The 15,652-nt window shown below is 42.8% G+C and overlaps 1 pseudogene; it reads right to left on the bottom strand.

Moving 5' to 3' along the window:
• Nucleotides 1–7,516: 7,516 nt before the first annotated feature.
• On the bottom strand, nt 7,517–15,444 carry LOC120707174 (annotated as a pseudogene).
• Between the last annotated feature and the right edge of the window lie 208 nt (nt 15,445–15,652).

Raw genomic sequence — 15,652 nt, 5'->3', positions numbered from 1 at the left:
TAGAGGTTGTTTACTGTAGCATTACTGTAACAATTTAGCGTCCGATTACGGCCTAATTAGGTTCATTAGATTCGTCTCGCGATTTACAGGCAGCAGTCGCAATGCGTTTTTTATTTTGTCTAGATTTAAGTCTCCATGCAGGTGCCGGAAAAAAATTTGGAATTTTGATTTTTGGAACTAAACGGGGCCTAAGACTGAGTCCAACAAGAACTTGCATTTTTGAGATGCAAATCGAAGATTGCCTCTCATCTACAGTGTTTTGCCTCTCCTTCGCACAGCACCGTCTCCAACAAAGCGCTGCATTTCCTTCCCCCGACGCCGCCATCTGCAGCTTCATTCCACCGGCGTCGTCGAAGCGGCCGTCGCGCGCGGCGAGGAAGGCGAGGAGGAGGCGGAGGTCCGCGGCCGCGCCGGCGTCCCTGTTCGCCACGGCAGCAAGAGCAGGTCGCGCCCGAACCCGCCTACGCCCACGGGCTCGCGCCTCCAAGCTCCTCCCCACTCGTCCCCTGCTCTGTGCGCGCCGGCCCCCTGCACGTCCACCGGCCGCTCGCCACCGCGCCTCCGCGCGCACGTGCAGGTCCTCATCACGCCCCGGCGGCCCCGCCCCTCCGCCGCCGGCCTCGCGCGCCGCGGCCCGCGCGGCTTGGCTCCTCCCCGCCGGCCCCGCGCTCAGCCGTCGGGCCGCCACCGCCTCGACTCCTCCGCCGCCGCCAGACATGAGCAGGAGGGAGAGCAGGGGACGAGGCGGCGGAGGGAGGGAGGCCGGGAGCCCGAGCCGCACGGGGCCCCTGCTCCGGCGCCCCTCCCCTGGAGCTCACGGCCGCCCCGGCCACCTAGAGCTTCGGCCCCGGACGCACGACTCCTCCCCTGCTCCTCCTCCGCCGGCGAGCCGTTGCGACATGCGGCCCCTCCGATCCCCTGCACCTCTTCCGTCGGCCAGCGGCGAGCGGCGGCGCCTCCCCTGCTCCTCCTCCACCGGCAGCGGCGGCGGCGGCCCTCTGCTCCTCCCCGAGCGCGGTGCGGCAGCCCTCTGCTCCCCCTTCCCCCTATCGGCCGCTGCGGCGGAGCTCGCGTGCGCGCCGGCCGTTGGGGAAGCCGCAGTGTCTGCCCAGGAGCAGCGGCGGAGGCCATGGCGGGGCAGAGCGGAGGAGCAGCGGCGGGGAGGCCCGCGCGCGTCGGCTTGGCGGCCGGCCATCCGCCTGCTCCCCCTGCGCGCCGCCGGCCGCCTCGCGCCCCGCTCGCCCCGGGCGCCGCACCCGCCCCGGCCGTCGTGATGCATTTGAGGAGAGAGAGTGTGTATATTTGCATCGCCTCTCTCCTCCGAGGCAGTTTCCCTTTGCTTTTGCGTCGCCTGTTGGAGAAGGCGCAGGATATGCACAGTACCGAGAGGAGATGCAATTTCCATTTGCCTCGCGTGATTCCTCGTCTGTTGGGGTCAGTCTAAACTTGCCTAGCAAAGCTAAAGTTGGTGAAGCCAAAGTCAGTGAAGCTTTTAATTTCGAGCTTATAAGATAATTTTACTTTATAGTATCTCGATTTGCATGAAACCGATGAAGCTAAAACTAAAGCTAAAATATGCCATGCCAAGTTCATAGTACGGCCAGCTCATAGTATTAGCATTAACTATGGATTACATGTGTACTGTACATCTTTTCTTTTTCTAGAACAGTGGAACACGATTGTTGGTCTACAGTCTGCACGTACGAACCACTTGCCGGATCGGGCTAGTATAAACAAGGCGCGCACGGCAAACCAGGACAAAAGTGGGGTCATTGCGGGAATAGTTGCGTTGCATGCCACAGAACGAGTCGCCACATGATTTATTTATTATTTGTACTACCTTTGATTTGATTTCATGTTGACATGCGACGGGAGAGAGTTCTGGTCAGTGTGCATCGCATGCGCGGGGTACCGGGAGTACGACCCGGCGTACTATAGGGGGAAGTGGTCATCGGTGAAATCTACTGTAGCAGTCAGAAAAACATTGTAGCACACCGTAGCACGTTTCGTTTGTTTGTGGTAGATGTTGTCCTACCATGACCTAACTAGGCTCAAAAGATTCGTCTCGCAACGTACATCAAAACTATGCAATTAGTTTTTTTATTTATCTACATTTAGTATTTCATGCATGAGTCATTTGCTATATTTAATGTTTCAATGTGATGGAGATGTGATGTTTTTGTGGGGATTTTTGTGGAACTGAACACAGCCGACGTTGGGAAGTTTTGGGTTTTCAGCTAGCAGAGCAAAAATGTCATGGACACTTGGGTTGCCCTAGCGATGATAGTACATGTGGATCTTACTATTACTTGGTTTTTTTTTCAAGCCTCGTCACATGGAGTCATCTAGAATTTAGATGGGCACTCTAAAAAAGATCCGACCATCAATCCGACAACTCTAATTATAATAATAATTGGATCTGTTGTCTTTCCTAATAAATTATCCACCTCTGTTATGAAAATAAACTAAAGAAACCCATAAACATGTATCTAAATTACTTACCTCTGCCATTATAAAAGAATAAAGTAACCGCTCTGATCTTCGTATAAATTACCCATCTATACCATTATAAAAATAATGCAAATAACCCCCTAAATTGGCAATTATCCAATTATATCATTATTAAAAGTTAAAGTAACCCCTAAATCTGAATGTAAATTGTAAAAAATTATAAATATTAAATTACACTAATATAAAATTCTAAATTATTATTTCTATTGTTATTAATATGTTATTATTTATATAAAAATACTATCCACAATGTGTCACTATGTATTCATGTATGATGGAAGAGACAAGAATACCAATTCACAAACAAATGGTCTATTTAAATATAATCAAATACATATATAGGTTTGATGCAAAATAAAATCTATTGTAACTAGATAATGATAAATATATATTTAGAATATGTGTTAGAATATTTAATAGATGAAAAATAATGCGTGGATACATATTATAATTATTATCTATAAGTCTTATTTTATATTAATTCTAATTTACCCGTGCGGATATGCTAGTGTAATTCAGCGTGTTCCCCACAACAAGAAGGAAATGTAACTTCTGTTTTCCACCATGATGGTTGCATGGACGGCAACTCGCCGTATACCTGACGTACAAGGATGCACAAGTACCCCGCACTCGCACGCGCATAAAGACGATCATCCCTTATGATTTTTACGTTGTCTATAGTAAGATGGTAACAGATCTATTGTTCTCTTGATAGTCCAACTTAATCTTTATATATTTTAGCTCAAAATCTTATAAAATAAAAATCTGGCCTTTAAATTAGAGCAAGGCCAGCGTATAGCCATTGCAAAATTTTTGAAGCTGGGCATGTCACCGGTGCTAGCTAAGACAAAATGCTCCAGCATACAAGCTAAAGCAAAAGCAACCTTATATCCCATAAACAATTATGATTAGTAACTTTGCCTCCCATGCATGTGGTAGCCAAATAGTACGCAAATGAGTAGAAAATGCTACTTTATTTGAGCACCAGGTGCAAAAGTAAGCACCACTGCTAAGGTAATGCTTGCTAGCATCCTGCACTCCAGCGTGTGGCGCATGCAAAAAGTGATGCTGGTGCTTTGGAGAACCCCCCCTCAAGCTCACGCTGGAGCTGCTCTTATCTAGACAAGATTTTTAGACGTTTTACCACGCTTTGGTACCACAATATAGTTATTCTCATCCGACTTTCTTGGTGTAATAATGTGGAACTAAAATATCCTGGGACCAATCTATTCGAGAAGAACAGGTTAGTTATCCATGCATCCGTGCTGCTCTTTTACTTTTAACAGCCAAAGTTAAAATTTGACAACCGCTTGGTATAACCAAGAAAGTGACTTATAGAGACATACCAAGCGGACGGCATTTCAAAAAAAGATGCAATCCGAAGTCATCCTAGAAGAGGACGGCATTTGAGAACGAGCTCCAGCTCGGTTGGTAGCGCCTGCCAGTGGGCACGCTGCCCACCAGCGTTCGAACCCCGGGTTCGACATTGGTGTTCTCACCGGGAACAGTGTTTCCCAATAATTTCTACAGCCTCTCACGCGTGGAGCCACAAAGGGACTGTGACGCTCCCGTCGCCTACGGAGCCTTGGAGGTTTCGGTGATCTCTAGAAAGACGCGGTCTTCGTATCTGTGTGTAGTTGTAGGTCTGGTTGTACACGTGTGGTGTGTGCGTATGTAGGGCGGTGCGTGCGTGCGTGTATGAACAGATGCTACAGCTGTACCCAGATAAGAGGCGTCAAAGGAAAAAAAAGAGAGAAGAGGACGGCATTTCAAAAAAAAAAAGATAAAATCAAGGGTGACTATGAGTTATCTTCCGGGGTTCGCAGTTGTTTCTGGAATATGAACATGCGTGCACCTCCCATGTTTGTGGGCCTGTGGCCAACTTTAAGCAAAATAAAAAAAGAAAGACGCGCAAATGGGAGCACCCATCACGCTTAAGCTAATTCCATGGCTGTGAGCACTGTGCAGCGTGCCTGTTTAATCGGTGATGGACAGAACTCTGAATGAAGCTGCAGTGGACTGACTGAAGATCCTTTTTTTGGTTTGAAAAGGGATTGACTGAAGATCTAGCTAGTGACAAGCAAAGCGTACGGCTAAAGCTTAGGACTCGTTTGCTTTTTTTCAATTTAAGTGATAAGTCCCTTCGTCACGGCTAAATATCAATTAGGAGTACTAAATAAAGGTTTATTACAAAATTAATTTCATAAATCGTGACTTAATCATGAGACCAATCTATTAAATCTAATTAATTCATATAATTTGACCACTAATTGCTACTCTAATCATCTAGAGCTCTAACTATAACTTATGTAATTAGTTTTATATTATGTTAATATCTGAACATTCGAATTGATATCCGAATATTTGATATGACAGTTATTTGAAAAAACCAAATGAGACCCTCCGCAGGTTAAAGACCCGTCTACAGAGAGTCTGCAAGACAAGAAGGTGTTCTCCAGGTCTCGTCTGCAGGTGATCGAGCGTGTTCGTCATGTTCGTGTATGTCCTAACTGGAGAAGACCTGTTGCTGTCTGCCTGTATGTATATATATGCATGCCAAGGTCGGCCCTGACTTTTTGGTGGTCCCGTGTGAAAAATTAATGGAGGCCCTCATTAAATATAAAAATATAAAAAATTAAATTGGCATGACAAGCAGGTGGCGAATCGGCGATTCCGTCCGCGCTCTCTCAGGGCCAGCCCTGATGCATGCATTGCCCGTTCAGTGCTTCGGTTGACGGATATGCAACGGTAATTTGAAGATAATTATCGACAAGTGCCGTCGAGCATTTCTATGGAGGGGCACTGAAACTGTGTCCGGTTGGTCACTTGGCCCTGGCAAGTCGAGCTTGGCGGTCTCGGGCTACCTGATCTTCAACTTCAAGGATTTGCCAGATGCGCTGGCCAATCCTGGCATCTTTATGACATGGACTGGCATTAGCTTACGAAAGTTAAACTAGACGCAGACGACCACATCGAAGTAACTGCCTGACAGCATTGTTCATCAAGATTGAGATGAAAAGAAAGATACAGAGCCGACACTGAACGATGAAATGCAAGCTAGAAGATGCAGGTGCGTACTGCAGAGCTTAACAGGATTCAGCAGCCTAGCTACTTGTCTTCCTGCAGGTTGGGGTGGCTGGGCAGCACCCGGAAGGTGAACGACATGTGGGAGGTGAAATCCTCAGGCTGCGCGCGCCGGGGAGGCCGGCCGCCAGGAAAGGGACGGTGATGGGGCGCAGGGAGGGGCCGATATGCTGGACGCCGCCTTCCCCCGCGAGTACTGGACGCCATCCCTGCTGGAAGATATAAATCCCCGAGCCGCGCCGCCATCCCAGCCTGAGGCAACGGATCGCGGGGGTGGGGGCCACTAAGGATGAAAAAGGACGGACGCGTTCCACCTGTATTTCTATATTTATCTAGTTCGTTTTTGTATTTACAAAAAAATATAGAAATAGGACAAGAAGAGGGAAGGGGTGTATCCCGTCCGTATTTGCATAATCACGTTTTTAGTCGGGATGATTCCGTATTAGTCCCGTATTTATACAATATGGTTAAAATTTAATTGGCACACCATACGTCCTTTCTTGTTCCTCAACATCAATCGGTGTACTTCATGATTTAATCATAGGAAACATGAAATATTGATCATATTTTTTAAAAAATCGTTTGTGCAAAAGAGTGTATAGTGTTATATTCATACAAGGTGAATGGTGATTAAATAATAATGTATTTCGGTAAATTTTTCAGTTTCCGCCCGTTTTCGTAACCTGTATATCCCGTTTTCGCTCCAGTTTTTGACTATTCCACTCCCGTTCCTGTTTTCCGTAATAAAATTCAGAAATAGAAATAGTTGAGAAATTTTCCCGCCCGTTCCCATCCGTGTTCAACCTACCCACCGCCGCCAAGGAGTCGACCGCCAAGCGGGGCTCCGATCTGAATCCCCGGCGGCGAGCAGCGGGCCGTGCGGACGCGACTCCCCGGTGGCTAGAGGTGCTAGCATGTGGGGTGGGGTGGGGGGGGGGGGGGGGGACTTCATGACGGCGACATGCGGTACGTGCCGTCTCCCCGGCGGTGAGTCCGGCGCGGGCACTAGAAAGAGGAGTATCAGAGAACAGAAGTGAAGGGATAGAAAGGAAAAAAAGATAAAGATAAAGAGATAGAGATGTAAATTTGAAAAAGAATTATATTAATGTAAATTTGAAATAATGATATTAAAAAATAAATAGGGATAATAATCTTTCCCATCTTATGCTCATACTACCTATACTACCTAGCTATACTGGCCTTGTTTGGTTTCTTGATGCTACTTCCTAGCACAGATTTTTTTTTTGCACGCATGGAGTACTAAATAAAATTTATTTGCAAAATTTTTTTAGGGATGAGTGTAACTTTTCGCGACGAATCTAATAACAGTAATTAATCCATGATTGGCTACAGCGATGCTACAGTAACCATACTCTAATCATGCGGTCGATGGTCTCATTAGGTTCTTCAGGGTTCCTAGCACAGAGTTTCTGAAGTTGGTTTTGTAAACTACCTTCATTTAATATTCTTAATTAGCGGTCAAAGTTGCTACAGTTCTTAGCGTAGCGCAAACCAAACAGGACCACTGCCTCATACCACTAATCAACATTTAGTAGCATAGAATAAATCTAGATCGTACGATCTTTACATACGAGTCCTTTTCAGACAGTAGTATATAGTAGAGACAATAGTATATAGTAGTATTATGGGACGTAAAAGTATATCCCAACTTCACCTGATCGATGTGCAGTCTCAGCATCTTTTGAGAAGGAAGCATTGCTGTAGCCCGTAGAAGCATCATTTTGCGAATGCCATATATTTGCAGTTGTTCTGAGCAAGACTGGACAAAAAACTCGTGGCTCAGTGGCTCGCTCGGCTTGACTCGTTAGTGGCTCGGCTCGGCTCATTAGAAAATATTACCGAGCCAAGTCAAGTATTTAGCTCGGTTCCTTAACGAGCCAAACCAAAGTAGCATCTAGCATGGAGAGAAAAGTATCCGGCTTCAACCCCTCATGGAGAGAAAATCAGATCAGACACTATAGTACACATGGTTGACGCACGCTACACGCTCACATAATCGACGCTCACCAACAAAAATGTCAAGAGCTTAAACTAAAAGCATGTCCATGGGAGGCGAAGAAGGTGAAGTGCCGATGATTCTAATGCCAGACACGTCTGAATCATAATCTCTTTTTGATGCTCACTTCACTGCAAGTACGCTCAATGCCGACATATGTCCTAGTCATATGTTTGTGTCGTCCTGCCTATTCATCGACGACGTCACTGCTGCCAGATAGATGCACCGCCTCGGCACCTCCCTTCACGACAGTGTGGCATGACCCTGGTCGACACAGTTGCTTTTTCTTTTCTTTTTTGTTTTGGGGTCCCTGGATGATGGAGGAGTTCTGCACCCACGTCAAGTTTATCGGGACCATGACTCTGTGCAAACATAGGGAAATTAATTGAAGCCAACATACTCATGTATTCAAACAAATCCTCCTCGCAAAAAAAAATTCAAACAAATCCTGATCAACTACAGTATGTAAATATTTTTTAAACAAAAACTAATACGTAAATACCTGGACACAGTTGAGGCCACGCCAAAAATATGGCAACCACCAGTGCAATTAAGAGGGGTAACCAATATTTGAAGTGAGTGAACAATATTGAAGTCCTCCACGCAGTCAACTTGTTTGTAGGCCACATAGTCACCAAGTTCCAGAGACGTCGGGACTGAGGAACGGGAACGCGGAACCCCAACCTGCTAATGGTCTGAGAACCGCCCCATACCCACACCAAATTAATTTCTTTTTCTTCTCACCAATCAACCACACCGAACCAAACTGCATATGTAAAAAACTGAACCAAACCAAAACGACGATCTTTTTCAACCAAAACCAAACTGAACCGTAAATATTAACTGATGTCAACTGGATACAACATCTACCAACCCATTACTACAGTTCTACCTCCTCTACTGCTGTACGTGATGCTGGTTGCTGCTCCTCGGTACGCACGTTCTTCAATAACTTGGGGGGCCCACTCCTCTGTGGGACCCAGCTACAGCCCCATCGCGTCCCTCAACCATCGACGTGTCGGCACTACTTCCAGGACCCACCACAGCATGGCTCGGCCGCGACGGCACATGGTGGGAGCACGACTTGAGGTCTGCGCGAGGACGTGACTTTCAACTCACTAAAGTCCAGACCAAACCATTCCAAACCAGATTTCCTAACAAACCAAACCAAACCAAACTATTTAGAAAATTAACCCATTTTCCACCAAACTAATAACATACCAGGTGAAATCCAAACTGTTGAAACTGATTTCACCCCAGACCATTAGCAGGTTGAGCGGAACGTGGTACGGTGCTTGAGATGAATTTTTACACGACGTAGACGAAAATGTTTCCGCATTCCTGTCGCTAGAACGACGTTCCTGGAATGAGGAACATAGGGGCGTTCCACGTCCCTGCTGACTATGGTAGGCCACTACATTTAGAAAAAAATATATTTAGATTCTTTACATATCCACACAGAAAAGAGAATAGCAAAGTCAATCATATTGCTTCAGTTTTTTTCTCCTTAATAATGTAGGTCTACTATAAAAAAGCATTGCAAAATGTGAGATTACTGTTCTTCTAATTATGTCATAAAGTACTGTACTAAAGAATTTGCGACTGAGTGCAATTACACCACATAAAAGACATGCTTGGCTAAAAAAAGGCTACTAAAATACTAATTGGTAAACTAATGACAAATATGAATATGATAATAAAAAACTTGAAGATTTGAAATCACTATGAACACTGTCCGAACTTTACTTTTGAAGAATGGTCTTTCCAGAAATTATATCTTTTCTTTGTACAAAATTTGCACTAATATATTTCTATCTTTTTGTTTCTACAAACTTTTACACTAATATGTTTCCGTTGATTTACTTTCAGAATTTCTTCCGTTCATTTGACAACAAGTTAGTAGCGGTTAGTTTCGCAATATGCAGAGAACATACGAATTAATGTAGGGTTATGAAAAATAATGAGTCTAAAAGAAACAAATTACGAATCATGTTAAGCATATCATATTGGAAAGAAAGAAGAAAAAGATCCATATCAAGCACAGTTCAAGCAGTACACGAACTGGATATAAAAAAAAATCCAAACATGCTCTGTTTAGTCTGCAGATCGATGTGTGTCCTTATTAATTAGTATTTGGAGAATTGTGCATGCAATGAATTATCAGGCTATTAAATAAAAAAATCTTTATATTGTTCATGCGTACAGAACCGCGAGAATGGCTAAATTCCAAAAGGTCTAAATGAAGTAATCTCTTCATTATAGAAAAAATAGTGTATTCTATAAAAAGAGAAAAATTCTAGGAATTCCCACATAATCCATTCCAGATTATAGGTACTTTTGCTTTTTTAGATATATAGTTATTTTTCACGCATCTCAATATACACTATGTCTAGATATATAACTAAAATTGTATATCTAATAAACAAAGCTACAACGACCTGCAATTTGGAAGCTAGAAGATGGAATAATAATCATGTCTTACAGGTAATATTGTGCACAAATTAATCAATTAATGTATGTGTCATGCTGATACCCAAGTGTACTAAATAATCCAGCAAAATATTTGAGAAAAGAGTGCACGCTAGTGAATAAGTAAAAATATAAACCATTAGGCCTCAATATAACAGGAAAACTGTACATACAATTATTGCAGCAAGAAGAAAACATGTATGCATGTCTGATTATCTAATTACTACAGATGTAATTCATTTCTACACACATTTTATTTAAATTTGAACTCTACTTTATCAGTTGTATTTCGAGCATGAGCATATTTTACACTAAATATATTTTATTGAACATTTTATTGTATACATTTGTCCTAGATAGCTAGCCACGTAGTCCCTGATGGCTACTAACCTACAGATAGAAGGCAAATCATCGAGAAAATATATCATCCACTGATGGGTGAAATGCATACCTGATCCACTGGCGAACTTTTAGCAGCACCAATGTTATTCAGTTCATTAACAATCTGGGTTATAGTAGGCCTTTGTGCTCTATCGGTCTCCACACATCTTAACGCCATTTCGATGCATGTTCTGACTTCTTGAGATGCATGATACGACACTGTTGATGACTGCAGCAGCCTCTTACGCCAGTTTCCATGTACCTGCACCATTGAAACATAATGATGAAAAAAGGCTTGCATATACACTGGTTACTTACAATAAACTGTGAAAACGAATGGTTTCCATGATATTGGTTCCTTGTTCTTACAAGCTTAATAAATTCTTCGGGAGGTGTGTCTACACAGTCGAAGTAGCCCTCCTTTCCTGCCATCATTTGTATGATTATGACACCTAGACTGAAAACGTCAAACTTCTGACTGATTGTCTGTTTGTTGATGTATTCTGGTGGCATGTATCCACTGCATTGAATCAAATGCAGTTATATTTGTGAAAACTTAATAAAATAAGTTGATTAATTATCTCTATGAATCATTAACTTACCGTGTTCCGGTAACATCTTGGGATTGTGTCATATAGGTTTGTATCGAATCAAAGAGTCTTGACAAACCAAAATCACCAATTTTTGGCACCATGTCTTTATCCAACAATATATTTGAGGGTTTCAAGTCGAGATGGTAAATGCGGCCATCAGATCCATTATGAAGGTAATCTAAACCCTCACAAATTCCTTTGATTATTTTGTAACACGTGTCCCAGTCAAGTCTGCAGGCATCATCTACAAAAATAATAAATAACATATTACATAAGTGAGGATGTATGTGTATATGACATAACATGAAAGGTTTTGCCGATCCTAAAGATATTGAAAAAATATGCTAGCGTAAGAAGTCCATCTATTGATTAAAACAAGCATCTTGGGGTTCCAAAATTTGTTTTGATAAATTGATCAAAGGGTTTAGTTTTATAAAAAATGAAAACATTGTGTTTAGAAGAAGGCTAGTGGGATCATGCTTGTATTTCTAGTCCTATATGTGGATGATATTGTTGGTGAAAAGTGATATTCTAATGCTTGAGGCTATTAAGTTATCATTAAGAAAGAGTTTCTCAATAAAAAATTGAAAAGAGGTGGCGTACATTTTGGGCATAAAGATTTATAGGGGTAGATAAAAAGGCCAATTTGATTAAGCCAAACAAGTACATTGCCGAGATATTGAAATGGTCCAATATGCAAGATTCTAAGAAATGTTTACTGCCAATCACATGGTATTACTCTTTGCAAGACACAAATGTCCTACTACACCATATTAGCAACAAAGTGTGTGTGTGATTCTTTATGCTTCAGTTATTAGACCCATCATGTATGCCATGCTTTGCACATACCCAAATATCTCATATGCTCAAAGTGTTATGAGTAGCTATCAAACAAATTTGGTGAATCTCAAAGGATAATTGTAAGAACATCCTTAAGTACTTAAAAACAACTAAGGATCTCTATTTGGGTCGGGTTTCCAAGGATCCCAATCTCACTAAGGCCCCGTTTGGAACCTTGGAATTGAATTCCATTCCAATAGTTATAATTTAGACACAAATCTATTAAGCTAATATGAAAATATATAAAATATATTTGTATACTATTGTTGGTCATATGAGGGAGATACTTATGTGCTATATTTCTGAGCCAATACTATAAGTTATGGAATTGAAACATAGCTTGGTGGTGTATAGAATCAAATTCCATCTCCCACCCTAAGAACTTAGGATAGACTTATTTCTAAACTTTGAAAAATGGCTGGAAAGTGGTGGATCAAATTCTAAGTCAAATAGCCTAGTTTATTAAGTATATTTTAATTCCTCCAAAGTGAGAATATCCAAACGGCCCCTAAGGAAAATTGCAATCCCTAGTCCCAATCCATCCAGCCCAGCCTCGCCATCCAGAGAGGAATTAATAAGCTAAGCCATCGGGGGAGAAGACAAGCCCAACAATGAATCATTTATGTAGGTCCATCTACGAGTAAATTGACCATGTTTCCCCAATTTTCGTAGTCGTTTATATGTTGTAGGAAATCTTAATGTAAGTTAGGTCTAAGTATAGCAGAATCATACCGGAAATATGGTTGTCAAGGCTTCCTCCCTGCAAGTATTCCAAGCAAAGAGCTCTTTGCTCCACCCTAGCAGAAACAAGTTCTCCTTTGTACTCAACAAGAATGTGTGCTATATTGTGGCAGTAACCAACTAACCGGACGATATTTTTGTGTTTGACCCTCATAAGATTATTAAGCTCATTCTTAAATTGTTCGTTGTCAATCCACAACATTTGGTGAAGCTTCTTGACAGCAATCTCTTCCCCATTGTCCAGTACTCCCTGTTGAACATCTCTTGTTGTTATGGAACATGGATTCTTGTAGTTAACGATGGTGCTATTTGGAAAATACTTCCTGTCCCAAATTATTAGTCGTTTTTGGCTTTCTAATACATAGATTTTGTTATGCACCTAGACATAACATATATCTAGATTCATAATAAAAAAAACTACGCACTTTGAAGAGCCAAAACAACTAATAATTTGTGACAGATGGACTATAATAGAAGATGAAAGTAATAATTGTACGCACCTTGTAAATAACTCCATACGCACCACGGCCAACGATGTTCTGCTCAGAAAACTTATTTGTAATACGTTCTAAAAATCGAGCGTGAACTCCCTTTTCCTATAAAGCTGATTTATAGAAGAGCAATCAGCAATATAGATCTTTTTCAGTTTATCTAGAATCTCAGTCATAGTGGGTCTCATCACTCGATCAGACTTCACACATTTTAATGCTATTTCGATGCATGCTCTAACTTCACGAGAAGTATGTCTCCAACTTATTTCTGGCGTCCTTTTTTCCCATAAGTCATGAACCTGCAGAATTTGAAAACATAATGCCAGCAACAATGCCTAAAGGTGAGACACAAACTAATAACATTGAAAAATGATTATGCTACATAATATAGGATTTTTCCTTACGAGCTGAACAAATTCTTCGGGTGGAGTATCTGCACATTTGGAGTAACTCTCCGTTCCTGCCATTATTTGTATGATTATAACACCTAAACTGAATATGTCGAACTTCGGTGCGATTTGCTGTTTATTGATGAATTCTGGTGGCATGTACACACTGCATGGTACCAAAAAATATGTATATTTCACAAGCAGTTAAGAATAAGCATATATATTACTCCTGATGGATGTTAAGTAACCTCGTTTCCATATCTTCTGATATGTTGTTGGTTTCTAGTGAATCAAAGAGTGATAAACCAAAACCGCCAATTCGGGGATTCATGTCCCGATCCAGAAAAATGTTCGTTGGTTTTAAGTCCAGATGGTAAATAGGATGCTCGAGTCCCTTGTGAAGGTAATGTAAACCCTCGCAAATTCCCCTAATTATTCTGTAACATATGTACCAAGGGACCCCACATGGTTCATCTGTACAAATAAACAGAGTGCAATTAGCAATGTAAAGTTTAGGGATCATTTTAATTATTTTTAAAAATGCGGAAAGTGGAGAATAATCATACTAGAAAGATGCTTGTCAAGGCTTCCCTCCAAGTATTCGAAGCATAGAGCTCTTTCTTCCACTGTAGCAGAAACATATTCTCCGTTGTGCTCAACAGGCACTTGTTCTATATGATGGCAGTGACCAACTAACCGGGTGATGTTCCGGTGTTGGATCCTCAAGTTTATTAAACTCGTTTATAAATTCTTCCCCTTCAAGCCCTGGTTTCAGATTAAGCTTCTTCACCGCAACGCATTCCCCGTTGTCCCTTACTCCCTGTTAATAAAACGTCTTGTTCATACAGTACATGGTTTGTAGTTTATACTAGTGGTGTCGTTGTTACTTTGAAATGAAAGATACAAGAAGCAATCGTGTTTACCTTGTAAATTGCTCCATACCTACCACGATCAATTATGCGCTCTTCAGAAAAATTATTTGTGATAAGGTTTAAGAACTCGAGTGTAAACTCCACTGGAGTGTAATAATCTTTTTTCTCTTTGCGAACGCCCCCTGGGCGACTGAGGTCTGGAGTGTAACCCGACTGAAAAACGACATGCACACCGGACGGCGAAGGCTCCATTTTAGGAGGTGGTGGCGAAGGCTCCATTTTAGGAGGTGGCTCCTCGGACGGACGGACGGTGACGATGCGCACCGCGAACCGGAGCTTTCGCAGCATGCACACGACGTCCACGGGATCGACGCAGCCGATGACCGTCATCTTGTGCGCCCTGCTGTCCATGGCGATGGAGTCGATACCTGAGGTTGCGTTGCAGCGAGTTGCGCTTGTCCTCGTCAGCCAACGAATTCGCACAAAAAAAGAAGAAGAAAAAACTGGATGACAGAGAAAACAGAAAGAGGAGGGAGTGGTACCCGTACCAGAGAAGGTGGAGAGTGCTTTGAGCGCCTTCTTCTTCTGCCTGTCGTCGGGCAAGTCCATTTTCAGTCTCAGCTCAATCCTCTGCGGTCGTCAGAGCACAGACACGATCAGCAACCTTGGATCGGACGACGGAGCAACAAAAGAACTGCAAATCGTGTAGTACCGTGGCTGTGGCCATCGAGCCGACGGGAATAGATAGATCCAACTCCAAGGCCGCAAATGGATTCGCGTGCTCTGCCTCGACGATGGATTCAGCAAAACGATCACTTCCCGTTGCGCCTAGGCGATCGAGCTGCGGTGGCGCAGCAGGCCGGCCGGGAAGACGAGCTAGGGGCAGGAGTTGGGCGAGGCTGCGAGTGCGGAAGGAGGATAGCGGAGCCGTACGTCGCGGTGCCACAGAGCAGACGACTTGGACCGGCGAGCAACAGAGGTCGTCTCCACTCGCAAGTCGTCACGCCGACACATGAGCGCCAGGTAACCCCCTCCGTCCCGATATTTGCACGTCTAAGACCGAACACACCGAACACGCAAATCGATATATAGTGTGAAATTACTATAATACCTCTTGTCTTTTTTGAGTACTCCCTCCGTCACAAAATATAAGCATTTATCGACTTCTATGATTCACCTTTGACCATTCGTCTTATTCAAAAAATTTGTGAAAATATTATTTATTTTGTTATAACATGTTTTATCATCGTATATATTTTAAGTA

This window comes from Panicum virgatum, chromosome 5K (assembly GCF_016808335.1).
Source record: "Panicum virgatum strain AP13 chromosome 5K, P.virgatum_v5, whole genome shotgun sequence".
Lineage (NCBI taxonomy): Eukaryota > Viridiplantae > Streptophyta > Magnoliopsida > Poales > Poaceae > Panicum > Panicum virgatum.
Note: the sequence above shows the minus strand (reverse complement) of the source record. Positions and strands in the feature narration are given on the sequence as shown.